The 16,336-nt window shown below is 45.1% G+C and overlaps 1 protein-coding gene across 1 annotated transcript in view; it reads left to right on the top strand.

Moving 5' to 3' along the window:
- NHEJ1 (non-homologous end joining factor 1) overlaps positions 1-16,336 on the top strand; it is a 1,170,625-nt gene that overhangs the window by 1,093,689 nt on the left and 60,600 nt on the right. The window lies entirely within an intron of this gene.

The following is a 16,336-nucleotide window of genomic DNA, read 5'->3' as shown; positions in this document are numbered from 1 at the left end:
GTAGTATACTTGGAGCAAACCAATTATATATTAAATTGATTTCAGTCCTGCTAGCCTTTTTGCCGTTTGGTTAAACAAGTGATATTGTCTGTAATTTTGTGACCATTAAGTTGCAGAGTATATATAAATGAGTCCAAAGTGAACCATTGTCATTTACGATACGGAACAAGGTTGAAGCAAAACCTTTCAAAAATCATAGGCTGGCCCAAGTGAAGCAAAGGTGTGGTTATAACATCCAGGTTCATGATAAAAAATAACATTTGGGGTGGATGCCCTAATCAACCTATAATCGAGGTAGGGATATTCCACAATTGAAGCTCTTCACAACTGAGCTACTGCTAATAACATGGTTTTTGGGAACACTCTCAAAGTAGGGGACAATCCAAAGGTTATCACCAAAAATGAAAATGTTGACCCCCCCCCCCAAAGTAAACCTGAGGAATTATCTGAGATGGAATACTAATGTGAAAACAGGTGCCCTGGCAGTCCAAGGAAACTATCCAACAAAGCAGCTGTGGAACCATCAATACCTAACAGTCAACAGCTGGAATCCTAATATAGCTGCAGTGTCCTTCATGGTGGTGTAGGGGGATGGGGTGTGGGGTAGGAATAGTGGCAGTCACTTCAAGAATGATAGTTATTTTCTGCCATTTCTGAAGAAATGCTGCCACTAGACCGTGAACAAGTGTAGGGTGCTCCAACTTGTGAAAGGAATCAGAGTGGGTTTGTGGAGGACAGGCCTCTAGCCGATGACAACAAATTGATGTTGGTTTTGAGCTGTGGCCCACTAGACTGTAATATTGTTCTTGGAGAGCTTCAAGAAATGAGATATCAGCTCTAAAATTATCAAAAAAGGCATGTCAATTCATAGAGACTGCATGTCATTTGAGGAGGCAGTTATCACTGCTTCCCTAGAGAACAATTCCAAACCCCAATAAGTGAACCACTTCATGAACAGATTCAACACCAGTATGAATCGCCTGTTCTGGAGTCTTGATGAAGTTATTTAAATGTTGACTTAGGATAGTCAGTCAAAGAAGAAACTTGGAAGGCTATAATTCACAAAGCATAAACCAAATTAGGAGGTGGGCCTGGAGCAGTAAAGCCGAGCCCGTATTAGAGTAAACAACAGAAGTGCTAATACTGCTACTGTTTCAACCTCAAATAGACTTGTGAGGAAACATTTTGAGGAATTACAAAATGCATGGAATAATTTCTTTTTCTGATTTAATCAATAAATTTCATAATAGTTATATTATGAAATTTATTGATTAAATCGGAAAAAGAAATTATTCCATGCATTTTGTAATTCCTCAAAATGTATCCTCACAAGTCTATTTGAGGTTGAAACATTAGCAGTATTAGCACTTCTGTTGTTTACTCTTACACTTATGCCCTTTGTGAATTATAGTATCTCGCAAGTAGTACTGATAAATGGATGGTCTGAACTACCCAACTTGAACGCCTTTTTATTAAGTGTGTCTAGCTTCTTTGATTCCTTACCCATAAGGTTTGAAGGGATGGTACTGTGCTTCAGTTTACTTTTAGATTCTCAAATTATCGGACTCTCTAGAGACAGATGAGCCGCTAGAAGTCCCAAAGGTGCTGGACGATATTCTCATGAGCTTTACTGTGACACCGGAAGAGTAGAGCAGGTTGTGGCTTGGCTTAAGCCACCCCAACTTTTTTTAGTGAAGCTTTCACGCTGGTTGTATAGATCATGCGCCGGCTCAGATCAAGAGGATGATTAGTGATAATTTCCCTTTTTATGTAGTTAGAGAAGCAATGATCTTTTATGCTTCTACTGCCTGTCTTCTGAGGGACAGGGTCGCAATCTTGACCTAGTACTGGGCTTTGAGAAAATCTTGGACTTTTCCTTCAGAGAAGCCATAAACAAAGTTAAGCCTCTCCCTGAGGGACTTTGAATGAATGCACTGGCAAAGGTCACATGATGCAGCGTCATGATCATTACTCAAACACCAGACGAAGGGCCAATAACTAACCTGTGCCAGCAACAAGTTGTTCATGGTTTGAAGCCATATGATTTAGGTAATGACATAAAACATGTGAAAAGGTGACCAAACCTCACTAAAATCATTGAGGGGATTCCCAACTGCCCAGGACCCCACATAAGAGAAAGCTCAAGAAAAATAATCTGAAATATGCAGTCAACAGGTAATTTCCAGAGTGCTACTGCAACATCATGTTTATCCACTCTGGACTGGCACCCCAGGCAAGACTGAGTGGGGGTAGCCAATGATATATTTTCAGGATACAGTTCAATGTAGGGGTTCAAGTATGAAAACTGTGGGAGATATCTATTGGAACTACAAAATAAAAATAATGTTACCTTATATGGAAAAAAGCCTTTAGATCCAAATAAAGTACGGAGGCAAGATGGGCGCTGTCAGGCCGTAGCGTCCAGTCGCAGATCTCTCTCCCTCCTTTCTGACCTACGATGGCGAGTTAAAAGAATGTTGATGTTCCCTACTCTGAAGAATTACCCCTCGGCTGTGTGGCAATAAGATCCTGTACGGTGTCGGTGGCTGTTGTACCCTGTGGCGTCGTTTGTGATACTTGGCCAGCATAGCCTCGAACGAATTGCAGGGTTGTTTCAGCGACAGAGAACCGGACACAGGACCGAAGCAGCTAAAGGACCAGAAAGACCCAGGAGCCGCCAAAGAATCGATTAAGGACACGCCGGCTCCGGTCCCAGGGCAGCGCAGTACAGGGACGGTGTGCCAGACACTCATTAAGAAAGCGATCGATCAGCAGGGCTGTGGCGGCAGCATTGTGGCCGCCGGCAGCAAAGACCTCGTCGATGCAGTACGAAAAGCTGCACCGGCAGTAAAATCGGGGAAGGATCCGAACAAAACCAAGGAATGCTCACTACGTCAGCCTACATTAGCAGAGTCCTTCGCCGCAAAGCCAGTGGAGGGTATGGAAGCCGGAGCTGGTGAAACGGGCCTCGAGGACGCTGAAAATCCGGTATCTAGGCAACGCACGGATACAGTGTTGCTGGCAATCCCTGGGGCAGACTCTAGTCAAGAGAAGCCGAGCGCAGAGGTAATGGGCTCGATCCACGAAGATCACTCCAGTAAGGTAGGCGACTCAGCGGTAACTGAAACCGGTGGTGATGTGGTGGAAGCCACCGGAACAATAGCGGGAGGAGAGCCAGCCCTACCGCAGGATGATGTGAGTGGGCAGAAGTTCAGACCCCTACTAAATCCCTCAGGGCCCTCTGATTTTACAAATATCGTACAGTTTCAAGGGCTATCACAGGCCAGGGGGGCACGGGGTCACCTTATGGAGACTGTTTTTTCTCTCTGAATGATGACTCGGACTCACTCCTCTCAAGTGAAGGGAGCCTATCTGGCGGATTCTGCAGAGAGTTCGTCTGTACAGAAGGCAATGGCACCTCAGCAGAAAAAGAGGACCAAATTAAAGACAAAAGTACCTGATAGCCCCTCTAACACCGGAACTGCCAGGAAGCTCGTCTGGGACTATTCAGCTACTTCACAGCTGTATCAAGATAATGGTAGTGGCAATAATCAGGCGGCACAGAACACACCGAACAGTCCTCCTCAGCCCACCTCACTGGATCTTCTCTACACTACTCTAAAGCAAATGCAGGGTGAAGCTAGGACAGAGAGTCGGAGGGCCAAGCAGGCAACTAAAAAGATACAAAGCTCACTGAGGAAAATGAACAAATTGTATGAAGACATGGCAGATAGGGTTGCTCACGTGGTGGAAAGAACAGGAAGATTGGAGGATGACGTTAGCAGATGGCAGACTTTTATACAAGCACAAGAGAAGGTGGCTGAGGACGTTCAGTGGAAGCTGGAGGATTTTGAGAACCGCCAGCAGCGGAATAACATAAGGCTGTTGGGGGTGGCGGAAGGGGCTGAAGGGCAGGATGTCAGGTTGTTTGTTGTCAATCTCTTGAAGGGTGCCTTTTCCGATATGGCCTCTTGGAACTTGGAGAACGAGGTACAGAGAGCTCACCGATTTCCTTTGACCCAAAAGAAAAGCTATGGGGCGTCTCAAGTTGAAAGGCCTAGGGCGATCTTGGTCTATGTGGGTAATTATCTTCTTAGACAAGAAGTCATGGAGAAGGCAAAGCCAGAATCTAGGCGCACATTTAACGATATCTCATTCTTCGCCCGTCCTGACTTCTGCCACGTCACCGTAGAAAGAAGGTGGAGGTTAAGGCAATTGATAGCTCCCTTTCAGGGTCTTGGGTCCGAGGCTTGCTTACTGTATCCTGCAAGGCTTATGGTGATTACCAAAGGGCAAGTTAGAATGTTTTTTTCCGAGGTCAAAGCCCAACAGTATATGGCTGAGCTGAAGGAACAGAAGGCGGGATGAGGTAGTGAGCCCAGAGGTAGGCAGTATTAGGGGGTTTGTCTTTTTGGTGCTGTTCCCTCCGGGGGCTCTTGGGGTTTATTCTTTTTCATTATTAGGTATTTCTAGACATGGTCTCACAGGGTACGACTTAGGGATACAATTGGTCAGAATACCGGAAAGGGGGGAGGCTGCGATCGCTGCGAGCTAAGCGGTCACACTTGGGTCATGAGTGACCTTTTTGCCTGTAAGGGGGTCGGGGGGTTCAGGGGGAGGGGTCCATCTGTCAAGGGGGGATTGGGGGATGAGGGGGGGCACATACAGTACAGCACAGCACGATATCCAAGATTCTATGATTAAAAAATTGGGACAGGTATTTGATGTATTCTAATGTGTACAGATTGCCTCGATTAATATTTGTGGACTTAATGATCACCTTAAAAGGCAACGAGTTACGGCTGTTCTCAGATCAATGCGATTGGACCTAGTTTGTCTACAGGAGACGCATATTCAGGGGACAAGGGGCTATTTGTTAGAACAACTGGGGTATACTTTGCTTGCCTATACAAAACAGGGGGCTAAGACCAGGGGGGTTGCCATATTAGCTAAAAAAAAAGATTTTATAGTTAATAGAAAGATTGAGGATCAATGGGGTAGATGGGTTCTCCTTGAATGCATAATAAATGGGGGAATTTTGACTATAGGGTCGGTGTATGGATCTACGGAGGATGACCCGGATATATTTGAGCTCTTGGATTCAGAATTAGCCTTATGGCCTGAGCCGGTCATCCTGTGTGGGGATTTTAATATCAATGGGCCTGGTGGCCTGGGTACAGAAGCTGGGCATTGTTATCTTGGTCGTAAAAAAAATACATGTCGTGCAATAGTGAACATGGCTCGGCATAATTCTTTAACTGATGTGTGGGTACGTTTAAACCCTGTAGATAATGGCAGTACTCACTATTCAGCCCCGCACAAGGTCTGTGTGAGACTGGATTATTTTTTCATTTCTATCTCCCTGGTGTCAAGAGCCCAGATTGAGAAACTTCCCCAGATTATCTCAGACAATAATCCATTGATACTAACATTAAAACTCACAAAAGTAGTCAGGCGGGAAAATACATGGACTTTTGAGAGAGTACTGCTAAAGGATGAAAGATGTATAAAACATATGAATGACTGGATTCTAGCTTTCTGGGAGATTAATAGAGGAACTACCTCTTCTGGGGTCTCTTGGGATGCCTTTAAGGCAGGCATTTGTGGGGAAACCTTGAGCTTTAGCTTATATTAGCAAAAACAGGAAGAGTTAAGATTAAAGAAGCTCGTTAATGCTGTGGCTGACGCAGAGGAGGAATTGAATGTAGCAATCCTTCAAGGGGAACCTCTTGATCAAGCGCTCCTTAAAATCGTAGCTACAAAAGCAGAAGTGAATGAGAGGATTGCCAGTAAGGCGGCTGCTAATTTTTTAATTAAGAAAGAGCAATGTCACGAATTAAGTGAGCGGTGGGGCACACTCTGGCGATACGCACAAGGCAGAAGGCAGCCGCAGGGGAGGTAAGGGAGATTTCAGATGGCAGAGGAGCTACAGTAACGGATTCTGGAGCGATCCGGGATGTTTTTAGACAGTTTTACGCTGGATTATATAATGAGGATTTGCCAAGGGACTTAATAGTTATTCAAGAGTATCTCAAGGATATATCAGCTCCTTTGCTCTCTGAGGAGGATAGGGCGGCACTTGAAGCACCTCTGACCCTTGAAGAGATTACTACAGCATTAAGCAACCTTCCTTCGGGTAAAGCGGCAGGTCCCGACCAGATCGCTATCGAGTTCTACAAAGCCTTTCATGAGGTTCTACGCCCGGACCTGGTGGCTACGATAGTGCAGGCACAAGGTGGAGTCTCCATACCGAGCTCATGGGCCGGAGCAGATACAGTGATAATATTGAAAAAGGGTAAAACGCCTTTAGAACCAGGGTCTTACAGACCTATAACCCTTATGAACGCAGACGCAAAAAATTACTCTAAAGCAATGAAATGAAATTAAAAGAAAAATTATATTTATATAGCGCGTAACTGCCCGGAGGCCTCGTCGCTCTTTAAGCAGAGTCCTATGACGGCTCTAAGATGCATTAACACGTTTTGGCGAACAAATGCGTTTTTAGGGCTTTCCTAAATGCCAGCCGATTGTTGATCTGTCTCATGTCCAGGGGAAGGGAGTTCCAAAGTCTGGCAGCAGTGTGAGAGAAGGAACGGCCACCCCATCGAGCTTTTATGACCTTTGTTATAGTTGCTAGGTGCAGTGAACCGGAACAAAGGGATCTAGAAGGGACGTAGGGCACCACAAAGGGAGACAGAATGGCAGGGCCAGTTTGATTAAAAGATTTGTGCAGAATGCACATGGCCTTAAACTGTGCTCTGGCAGCCATCGGAAGCCAGTGCAGCTCCTTTAGAGCTTTCTTGGCTGACTGCCAGCGGGAGATGTTAAACAAAAGTCGGGCGGCACAGTTTTGGGTAACTTGGAGCCTATTGATCACTGTTGCGGGAGCACCCAAGTATAAAGCATTCCCATAATCAAGGCGGGAGAGGATCAGAGCCTGGATCATAACTCTCCTGGCCTGAAAAGGAAGTAGAGGAAGGACTTTGCGAAGCATTTTCATTAGCCCTACACAGGTGGAGGCAGTTTTGTTAGCTTGAACCGAGAAATCTAGCGCACTATCAAGCCAGACACCAAGGCACTTTATCTGGGATTTGGGGAGGGGGGGAGAGCCAAGACATGTAGGCCAAATGGAAGCCAGTGTGGAGGATGGAGGGTTGCCTAATAACATGATCTCTGTCTTCTCTCCATTAAGTTTCAGACAGGACGAATGCATCCACTCAGCAACGGCCTCTAGGCATCGACCTAAGGTGTTGGACGACCCCTCAGTGTGGTCCAAGGAGACCACCAGTTGGGTGTCGTCTGCGTAGGTGACAATACGCACACCAAAGGGCTGAACTATGTTTGCAACCTGTAAATATTAAAAAGGGTGGGGCTCAGGGACGAGCCCTGCGGAACCCCACAGCTGAGTGGTTGCTTAGACGAGACCATCTCGCCCTCAAATACCTGGAAAAAACGCTCATCCAGGAAGGAGGTCAGCCATTCCAGGGCCGCGCCCGACACGCCCATGCCCTTCAAGCGATGTAATAGAATGGCATGGTTAACAGTGTCGAACGCAGCACTGAGGTCGAGTAGAATGATGGCTGCTTTTCCTCCCCGGTCCAGCACGGCTCTTGTCTCTTCTGTTACTGCTATAAGAGCGGTTTCGGTACCGTGCTGGGGGCGGAAGCCCGTCTGGGAAGCACTTAGTAGATTGTTAGATTCTAAATAGTCTACTAAAATGTTGTTAATGTGCCTCTCAAGTAGTTTACTCATCCAAGGGAGTAGGGAGATGGGGCAGAAGTTGGCTAGATTATTTTGATCTAAAGTAGGCTTTTTCAACAAGGCCCGCACCATCGCACACTTCCAAGGGGCTGGAACAGAGTTCGAGATAATGGAAGCATTAAGGACACCGAGAATAGCAGGGCGAATGATGTCAATGGCTCTAGTGAGGGTCTGGGGAGGTGCTGGGTCGTTAGGGGATCCCGAGGTGACTTTAAGGATTATGCCATCCAATAAGGTGGAATCTAGGAGCGGGAATTTGTCCAATAAACCCGGGATCACGGCATTGGAATCCATTGTGGTGGTGGGCGTCGAGTCATCACATCCTGAGGAAAATGAGGAATAGATGGATAAAATCTTCTGGGAGAAGAAAGTAGCTAGATTATTACAGCGGGTTTTTGCCCCGTCAGGTGACTGGCGCTCGGAGGGAGGGAGAGAGATTAGAGATTTAGCTTTCTTGAAAATTTCCTTAGGGGAATTAGCAGCTGAATGGATTTTAGATTCATAGAATTGTGCTTGGGCAGATTTGATTTCGTTTTTGTAGAGCTTTATAGCAGCTCGATACTCCACTTTTTTTAAGTACGAATATTCTTGTCTACAGGCTCTCTCTAATTTGCGACACAGTTGTTTCTTAGTCCTAAGGGCAGGCGAGTACCAAGGAGCGACTTTGGGTCTATTTATTAGTTGCAGGGATTCCTTTGGAAGGACTGAGTCAAGAGTACTGGAGATCCAGTTGTCGAAATTAGTAGTGGCTATGACCGGATTCAATACCTCCGGAGGTGGTTGTTCAATAAGAGCCGATTTCCATTTAGCAAGTGGGAGTGAAGTCCATTTTCTTCCCCAATGCTTATTGTAGGTTTGTGGAACAGGAGAGTTGCTAGTGGACCATACGAAGGGTACTAAAAAACGATCGGTCCAGGGTAAAGGTACGGGTGTTTCGGAGGTTAGGCTCTCTAGATTACTAAAAATATGATCTAGGAGATGGCCCCTAACATGCGTCGGTTGAAAGCCTTTCTGACGCAGGTCGATGGCCAGCAGATTAGATCGTAGACTGTTGGCCACTGAGTCAAGTGGGTCATCTAAGTGCAAATTTAGGTCGCAATGGCTCTAAGACTTTGTAGAGTTATTGGGGAAATGCTTAGTCCTACACAGCACGGCTTCATCCCAGGGAGGGACACGAAGCAACGTATACGTGAGGTTATTACCCTCTTCGATGCAGCAGAAGTCTCAGGAGATCCTATGGCTGTCTTGTTGTTGGATACAGAAAAAGCATTTGATATGGTCTCCTGAGACTATCTCTGGATGGTCATGAGGTGGGGAGGTATTGGGGAGGGGTACATTAGGGCAATTCAGGCTCTTTATAAAGCTCCCACAGCCCGACTTCGAATCAATAGAGGCTATACTGCGTCTCTCCAGATTAAGCGGGGGACCCGTCAAGGGTGCCCATGCTCGCCACTCCTTTTCGCATTATACATTGACGCATTGATTCGTAAATTAGAATTGAATGATAGGATTCCGACATTGAAAGTTCAAGGGCGAGATTTTAAAACGTTGGCATACGCAGATGATGTAGCTATTGTGACTCCAACGCCCGCTAGCGCTATAGTAGAGGTAGAGTTAGAAGCCCAGGAATTCGGGCAGGCTTCAGGCTATGCGCTTAATGGTTCTAAAACTCAGATAATTAAGAACAGTAGGGCATTTTGTAATGATGTACGAGTGATCGACTCAGCCGTATATTTAGGGATCAGTATATCGGCAGATCTTGATAATACTGTGGATAGGAAAATTGAGCCTGTGCTTGCTAAAGTTAAAAGAGATCTGGACAGGATGCATAACCTTCAGTTGTCGATCGTTGGGCGTACGAATGTGGTTAAAATGATTATCCTATATTTATTCAGGGCAATCCCGCTTTTTTTTCGAGGCTAAATGGTTTCTGGCGTTGGAGCATCTAATTAATAGATTTATATGGGCACATGGTAAAACGAGGATGGCGCTCCGCTTCATGACACTCCCTAGGGATAGGGGTGGCTGGCGGTTCCGGATTTTAAAATGTATTATTGGGAAGCCGCCCTTCAGTATATGCGGGGTTTCCTAAGTGGGGCGGTGGAAGATCCACAGGTTAAATCTGGATCTGCTGATATATATATGTGATACTCATTGGTAAGGAGGGGGAGAATTGCTTCCTTAAGTACACTGATCCTAGTTACTTTAAAAGAACGAAGTTTAAAACATTGCTGGCAGCCTATAAAATATGGGCATCCTATTGTAAGAAATGCGGGCTTGGCAGGTTCAACGCATATACCAACATGGTTAGGAATGACTACCTTCCAGGGGAAATATTTTTTCAAGTATTTACAAGTGCGGAGTTTCTTCGCCAATAAGCAGGGAGGAACTGCTGGGTTTAGTAAAAATAAGATTTTGGATGTCATAGAAGGTGGGGCTGATTGTACTATCCGCAGGCTTTACTCTGAGTTCTCTGCAATTAAGGGGAATGACTTGGGAAAATATGGCACTAAATGGGCAGAGAAGCTGGGGATAGATCAAGACTGCTTTCAAGATTCACTGGAATTGGGGCGGACTATTTTATGTGCTGCAGGCCCAGCAGTATAAGACGATATACTCCCTATATTACACACCTGCAAGGATAGCTCAGTGGGGGGGTACCATAGGTATTACTTGCCCAAGGTGCAATAGTTCAGAGGCGGATATAATTCATATTTTCGCATCTTGTCCTCGGTTGCATACACTACATAGAGCTATTGAAACCTTTCGGGACAGATCCTTGGGGATCAAGATCTCCCCTGCGCCAACTTGGATTATACTTAGGATAAGCAGCGAGCCCGAACATTGCCCCTCATTTTATTTTCTATTCGTGGCCATGTCGGTTCTGCGTATGTGTATTGCGAAAGCTTGGCTAGATAAAGTACCTCCAACCCTGCACCAGTGGTTAGCTAAGCTGCTCTCTGTGTATAACCTCGAGAAGGGGATCTATGCAAGGAAGGGTAAAAACGGTAGAGCACTGGGGATTCGAATCTGGGAACCCATCCTGAGGTGGAAGGAGAATTTATTATTTTATTGTTATATGAGTTGTAACCTTTATGCTGCGTGAGTACATCTTAGCTGGGTGATTATGTTTGTTTTTCTATGTATGAAAATTGGGTTCTTGCTGTGCTGTAATATAAATTCCAATAAAAAATGTTTTTTTTTTAAAAGATCCAAATAAAGTACAAGGTTTGAAGAGACGTTTATGAAGGCATAATTTCGGCTACCATTTTAATTTTCACTGTGGCTTAATAATATTATTTGTTAAGGTATAAAGCAACTTAAGTACATAAACGCAGAGGCTAACAATTAAATGACCTCAAAATATTTGGGAAATAAATCTCCTTATGGAGTCCAATATGTTAATGTTATATGCAAAAAGAGCTTTAAATGAATAGGTCAAATAAACGGGTTTCGCTTAAGCTGAACTCAAATATTCAGTACGCACTGACCAAATTTAGAGTTAAACACTGTTTCAGGAGAAAGTTCTGCTGGGCAAGTGCTTCATTCTTGCCAGCAGACTGTCCTACATGATCCCACTGCTAAAACTCAATAAAAAGATGTAACCGGTTTCCCCATTTTCTTCGAGTGATAATCAAATAGATGCATGGAGGTTGTTCGACCACAGCTACGATTATGAACAACTTAATTTTAACAAAGTATAGGCAGTAGAAACAGCTCATGTGATATGTGGTACTGCAGTGACATCTCATGGCAATATTTTAGTTAATAGTGTCACCCACACGTTTGTGCGAATATTAAAGTCAATTAGATTCAACGTGACTAATAGCTGACTGCTACTTCACAAACACCAATGATTCTAAAACCATTATATTACGAGCATGATAAAGCATCCGTGAACTACTTTCTGTAATATATGGATGACATATCACCCTTGGAAATTACGAATTAACGCAAATTGGAAGCCTAGAAATAACACTCCATGCTACTGTAGCCTGTAGCACAGTTACCAATACACACGTTCCTTTTAGGACAAGCAATGGCCGAGTGGCTGTGAAAGTGACACGGCAGTGAAAGTGAAAGTAATGGCGAGCGATGCGGAGGAAGAGATAAGAAAGGCAGATGGCGGCTGCGCATGCACGCAAGCTTAAGGCAAGGAAGAGCTTGTGGGTAGCACTTTGAAAACCCCCTTACTAAAAGTCGAGCAAGCAGCGCATGCGCTGCTCTAGGCTCGACCTAAAAATGGCACTAACCCTGCCCTCCAGTTAGAATCTTCCTCAAACCTGTCTACGTTTAAGTTCTTTTTTATTAGAAAAGTGAAAAAATACTTTTCACTTTTTTAACTTCTCATCATCATTAGGTCTGTATGCACCATCTTCAGATCCATTTTTGTATCCAAAAAGCTAGTTACACACCAGCTTTCTCCAAATCTCTGCAAAGTTGGCCATGTTGAATGCATATATGGATGGATGGATGCAGTGCCGGCTGCTGCAGTACTGAAGTGGGAGGTCGGGACAGGGGAATAATAAATAAACTTACCTGAGTGCATGGCAGCCGCCTGGGTCCTCTTCTCCGGCTCCCCTCGGGTCCCTGCATGCACTGGGGCACAACCTCCACACCCAATCCTGGCGCTGTTCTCATGCTATGAGAGGAGCGCCAGTATTGGTCTGAGTGGCGTGGTTCGCTGCTCACAGTTCCTAAGCGCCTGTGATGCTTCTCCACTCTGGCTGTGTAACACAGCTGGGTTTGAGAAACCTAACTGTGCGTGTTTGTTTGGCCAGCCTAAGACGGCCCGACAAACAGACATGTACACTTACACTGCGCCTACTGCTCCACCCTGCAGTGGCAGGCCCCACCCTGCACTGCTGTCATCGGCACAGTCAGTCCGCGGTGATTTGCTAGACTACTGACTGACTAGTGGGATGATGCTCCTTCGCCGTTAAGGAGGAGTCGCCCCTCTATGTATGTTTTGGTGTTTGTAGAGCACAAATCTAGTATGGGCACAGGAAGATAGTCATTGGGTGGAGGGTTATGGGTGGATTGTCAGTACAGGCTCGTGCTCATTGAAGAGGTCTGTTTTCAGCTTTTTTCTGAACTATGGGAGAGTCTGTGCTGATCTGATGGTGATACTGGCAGAATAAACAGAGAAGGCTTGCCTTCTGTTTTGTCCTTCTTGCAGTGTTTTGTCTCCTTGTCTGGCATTGACCCTGAGACATGGCTTATTTGTTTGTAGGTGCGCTGGGATCTTGAATACGTGATGTAGCTGGTCCTGAGGCGGATCAAGACTGGAAGGGGGAGCGAATGTTGGTCGTTAATCTGGGAGTGATGTGATCGAATTCCTCCAAGCCTTTGACGTGCCATGCCGCTGCATGTAGTATGCCTTTGAAAGCTGCTAGTGTGGTATTGGGGAAATAGTAGAACAGGACATTGCCTCTGTCCAGATTAGAGAGGACTAGGGCTCGTACAATTGTTCTGAAGTCCTCTTCCATGGCTTCTTCTTCTTCTTTGTCAAGAGTGACAGTTGAAACCGAGCTCTTTTAGTCTACCTGGTGATGTGTTGCTTTAATGAGGGTTTATGTTGAGGGTAAATCCATGAGATTTTGCATTGTTTGTCACTTGGGGGTGATGCTTTGAAGGTTTAAGCTGGAGAGGAAGGCTTGAATCTGTGATTGTCTGCTGCTGCTGGCAAACAGGAGAAATTCTGCCTCTGTGGGGTTATGCTCCAGGAAGTTAGTTGGCATGTAAGAGTGAATGCGTTTGAGGCTGGATTTAAGTCTCTGGATGTCGTTGGTTGAGGATAATTTCTGGTAGAGTTGGGCATCATATACGTATTGATGTATCTTGATGCTACTGTTTAATGGAGCCACGGGGATTTATGTAGAGGTTAAATATGAAGGTAGAGAGGGTAGAGACCCAGTGTACTATGCCAGAGATGGCGTGTCTGTGATCTTGTGGAATATATTTCTACGAGGTGGTGTCAATTGGTGAGGCTGGGTTTAAACCATTTCAAGATAGTGTCTGAATGGCCCATACATGTTTTAGGGTGTTGATCAGACTCTGATATGTTGAAAGCTGCATTGAGATCAGGCAGGACCAGGAGGCAGGGGTCATTCCGGTCATTGAGGAGGAAGGTATCGTCAACTGCTTGGAGTGTGGCTGTCTAAGTGCTGCCGTGTGGTTGAAGCTTTATTGGGGTCCTGTAGAAGATTATTTTTGCTGATGTGCTTCTGTAGCTGGGTGGTGACCTCTTACTCATTGCTTTTCCCTAAGAATGGAAGAGGAGTAATAGAGCACAAGTTGGTGGATTGGGTGAATCCAGGGATGGTTTCTGTAGCAGGGGAAGATTGACAAGCCGCAGGGGTGTGAGGTAATGCTCCTTGACTTAGGGAGGCATGGACAATTTGGAGAGAGGCGCGAGTGCCTCTCCTTTGAACAATTTGTTGATGGAAGAAGAAAGGGCAACATCTTCATAGGTGGTTGCCTTGCAAGATTTCAGTGTTTTGAGACACCCATGTGTTAGACTAGACTGGAGGAGGTGCATATAGTGATGATGCATTTGAGGATGGCTGGAAGTGAACGGGCCATGGAAGTGCTACTGATCTTGGATCTGATTTTGTCGATCTCTGTGAAGAAAGCATTGATGGCGTAGCATTTGATGACTGAAACGAGAACTGTCGGATCTGGGAGAGGAGTTTGCAGTCTTTGACAGCCTTGGGGAGCACTTTGTGTTGGTTGCCCTACTGATGGTGGTCTTGCAGTTACAAGCATTAGTAGTGGTAAATAGAGGTCAGCGATTGGTGTGGAGCTCTTTTTAGTCTGGTGAGGTCATCTGGAAGTTTTGATCTTCTCCAGTTCAAATACCCATTGTCGATTGTCGGACTTCTCGCCTATGATCTTGATGTCGGCATGATTTGTGTCTAAAGAAGCAGATAACAAAATGTATAAGTTTGATTATAGAACTTGCCCATGTCATTAGGCGATAGTAAAATATTAGTGACAACTGGAAAAATGTTTCAACGAAAACCATAGGACTCTTCAGACTCGACTATACAGTGAATGCTAGCCGTTATGTTAAGAAGTTATGAGTCTTTTCTGACCAACAATCAATACATTGGCCAATACAATATTAAGTAGCCATGAAGAAGTCTCTTTCAAGAGATGAAATGCGTTGGCTACAGTAGAAGAAAAGTGTTCTTAACAAAAGAATAAGATGAGAATGAAGAAATTATTTTAGAAACATTCAGAAGGAGTCTGTGCATTATATAAATGAATCGATTTGTACTTTGTGATACGGTGTGTGCTGATCATTCTTTTTTAAATGACATTGTGGAGCTGGTCTCCGACATGGAAGATTAGGAGGCTGATCTTCTAGATCCGTGCTGCACCCTTACTTTGATCTACATATGTCGCTAAAAGTGACAGGTGCAAATCTTTTTGCCTCATCCTCATATCTGTAAATTACACACGTTACTGAATTGCAATTTGTGCTTTGTACATATGAAAAAGCATTTTTGCAGTTGGAAACGGCCCGATTCGCTGGGACCGCAGAAATGCCTTTTCGCATATGATCCACAGTCCACTGACCATCCACATGCCGAGTGATATGGCAACCATGACAAATTTCTCAGGTCCATGGGGAACTTGCTGCTCCAGTCCAGGTTTTTCCTGGCACTCCGGGACTTGTGGCCCTGATTTTTTTCAATGAGATAAACAAGAAAGCCCAAAAATTCAAAGAAGAAAATTGGACTGGATCAGCAAGTCATCCATCAATCTGAGAAACTTGGTGGCTATGTGTGTTAACAGTGAAAAAAAGAGTGAAACTGGGAACTATACTGGCCACACAATTCCTTATCTCAAACGCCCAGGCTTGTGGCAGCTGGTCCACTTCCACTGTGCTTCTTGCTGTGTATAAGCAGAGCTTGGGATGTATGGTTGATGCCCAGCAAAGCCTACATGGTGGTACTGGCCAAATGGTCTACACATGGGCTGCCTGGGAGTCTCTTGATGGAATCCCAGATTAGAAGCCATGTATCTCTAGGTCCAGCACATCAGTCGTCATGCTTTAGCCTGAATGCATAGTCACGTGATTAAAGCGGCCTGTGTCTGCACCAGAGTAAGCCTCCAGCAAGGGCTCCCGTTAGCTTTCAGCGGGCAGCAGGAGTGGCGCGGAAGGAGAGTGAAGCAGTGCATCATATTATTGGTAGCTTGTGCCAGTGTGACTTGGTGCAGCAAATTCCCCAGTCTGGGAGCATGTCCTCTCTATACGCCCTCTTAGGCATGCAATCCCATCTAATATCCCTTATGTTCATCCAGAAGCTCAGTCACCTCAAACCAAATCGTTCCTTCTTGTTTACCATCTGTCGTCGACTGGTTTGCGTTGAAAGAGTTTAAGTGCAAATCTTGATTCTTAATTCCACATCACACCCTTATGTATTTCTTGTTTTGTATAGGCATTTAGATTTCAGCTTGGGTGCTGTTTGTTACTGCTTTAGGCCATGCACTGTAAGTGGGGGCCAGCATAGGTTTTTCAGGGTTTGTGAAATGGGCTTGAAATGCTTCAGTCTTTGAAGAAGCA

Source organism: Triturus cristatus, chromosome 3_2 (genome assembly GCF_964204655.1).
Source record: "Triturus cristatus chromosome 3_2, aTriCri1.1, whole genome shotgun sequence".
NCBI classification, from domain to species: domain Eukaryota; kingdom Metazoa; phylum Chordata; class Amphibia; order Caudata; family Salamandridae; genus Triturus; species Triturus cristatus.
The sequence above is the reverse complement of the archived record's forward strand: the minus strand, read 5'-3'. Positions and strand labels throughout refer to the sequence as shown.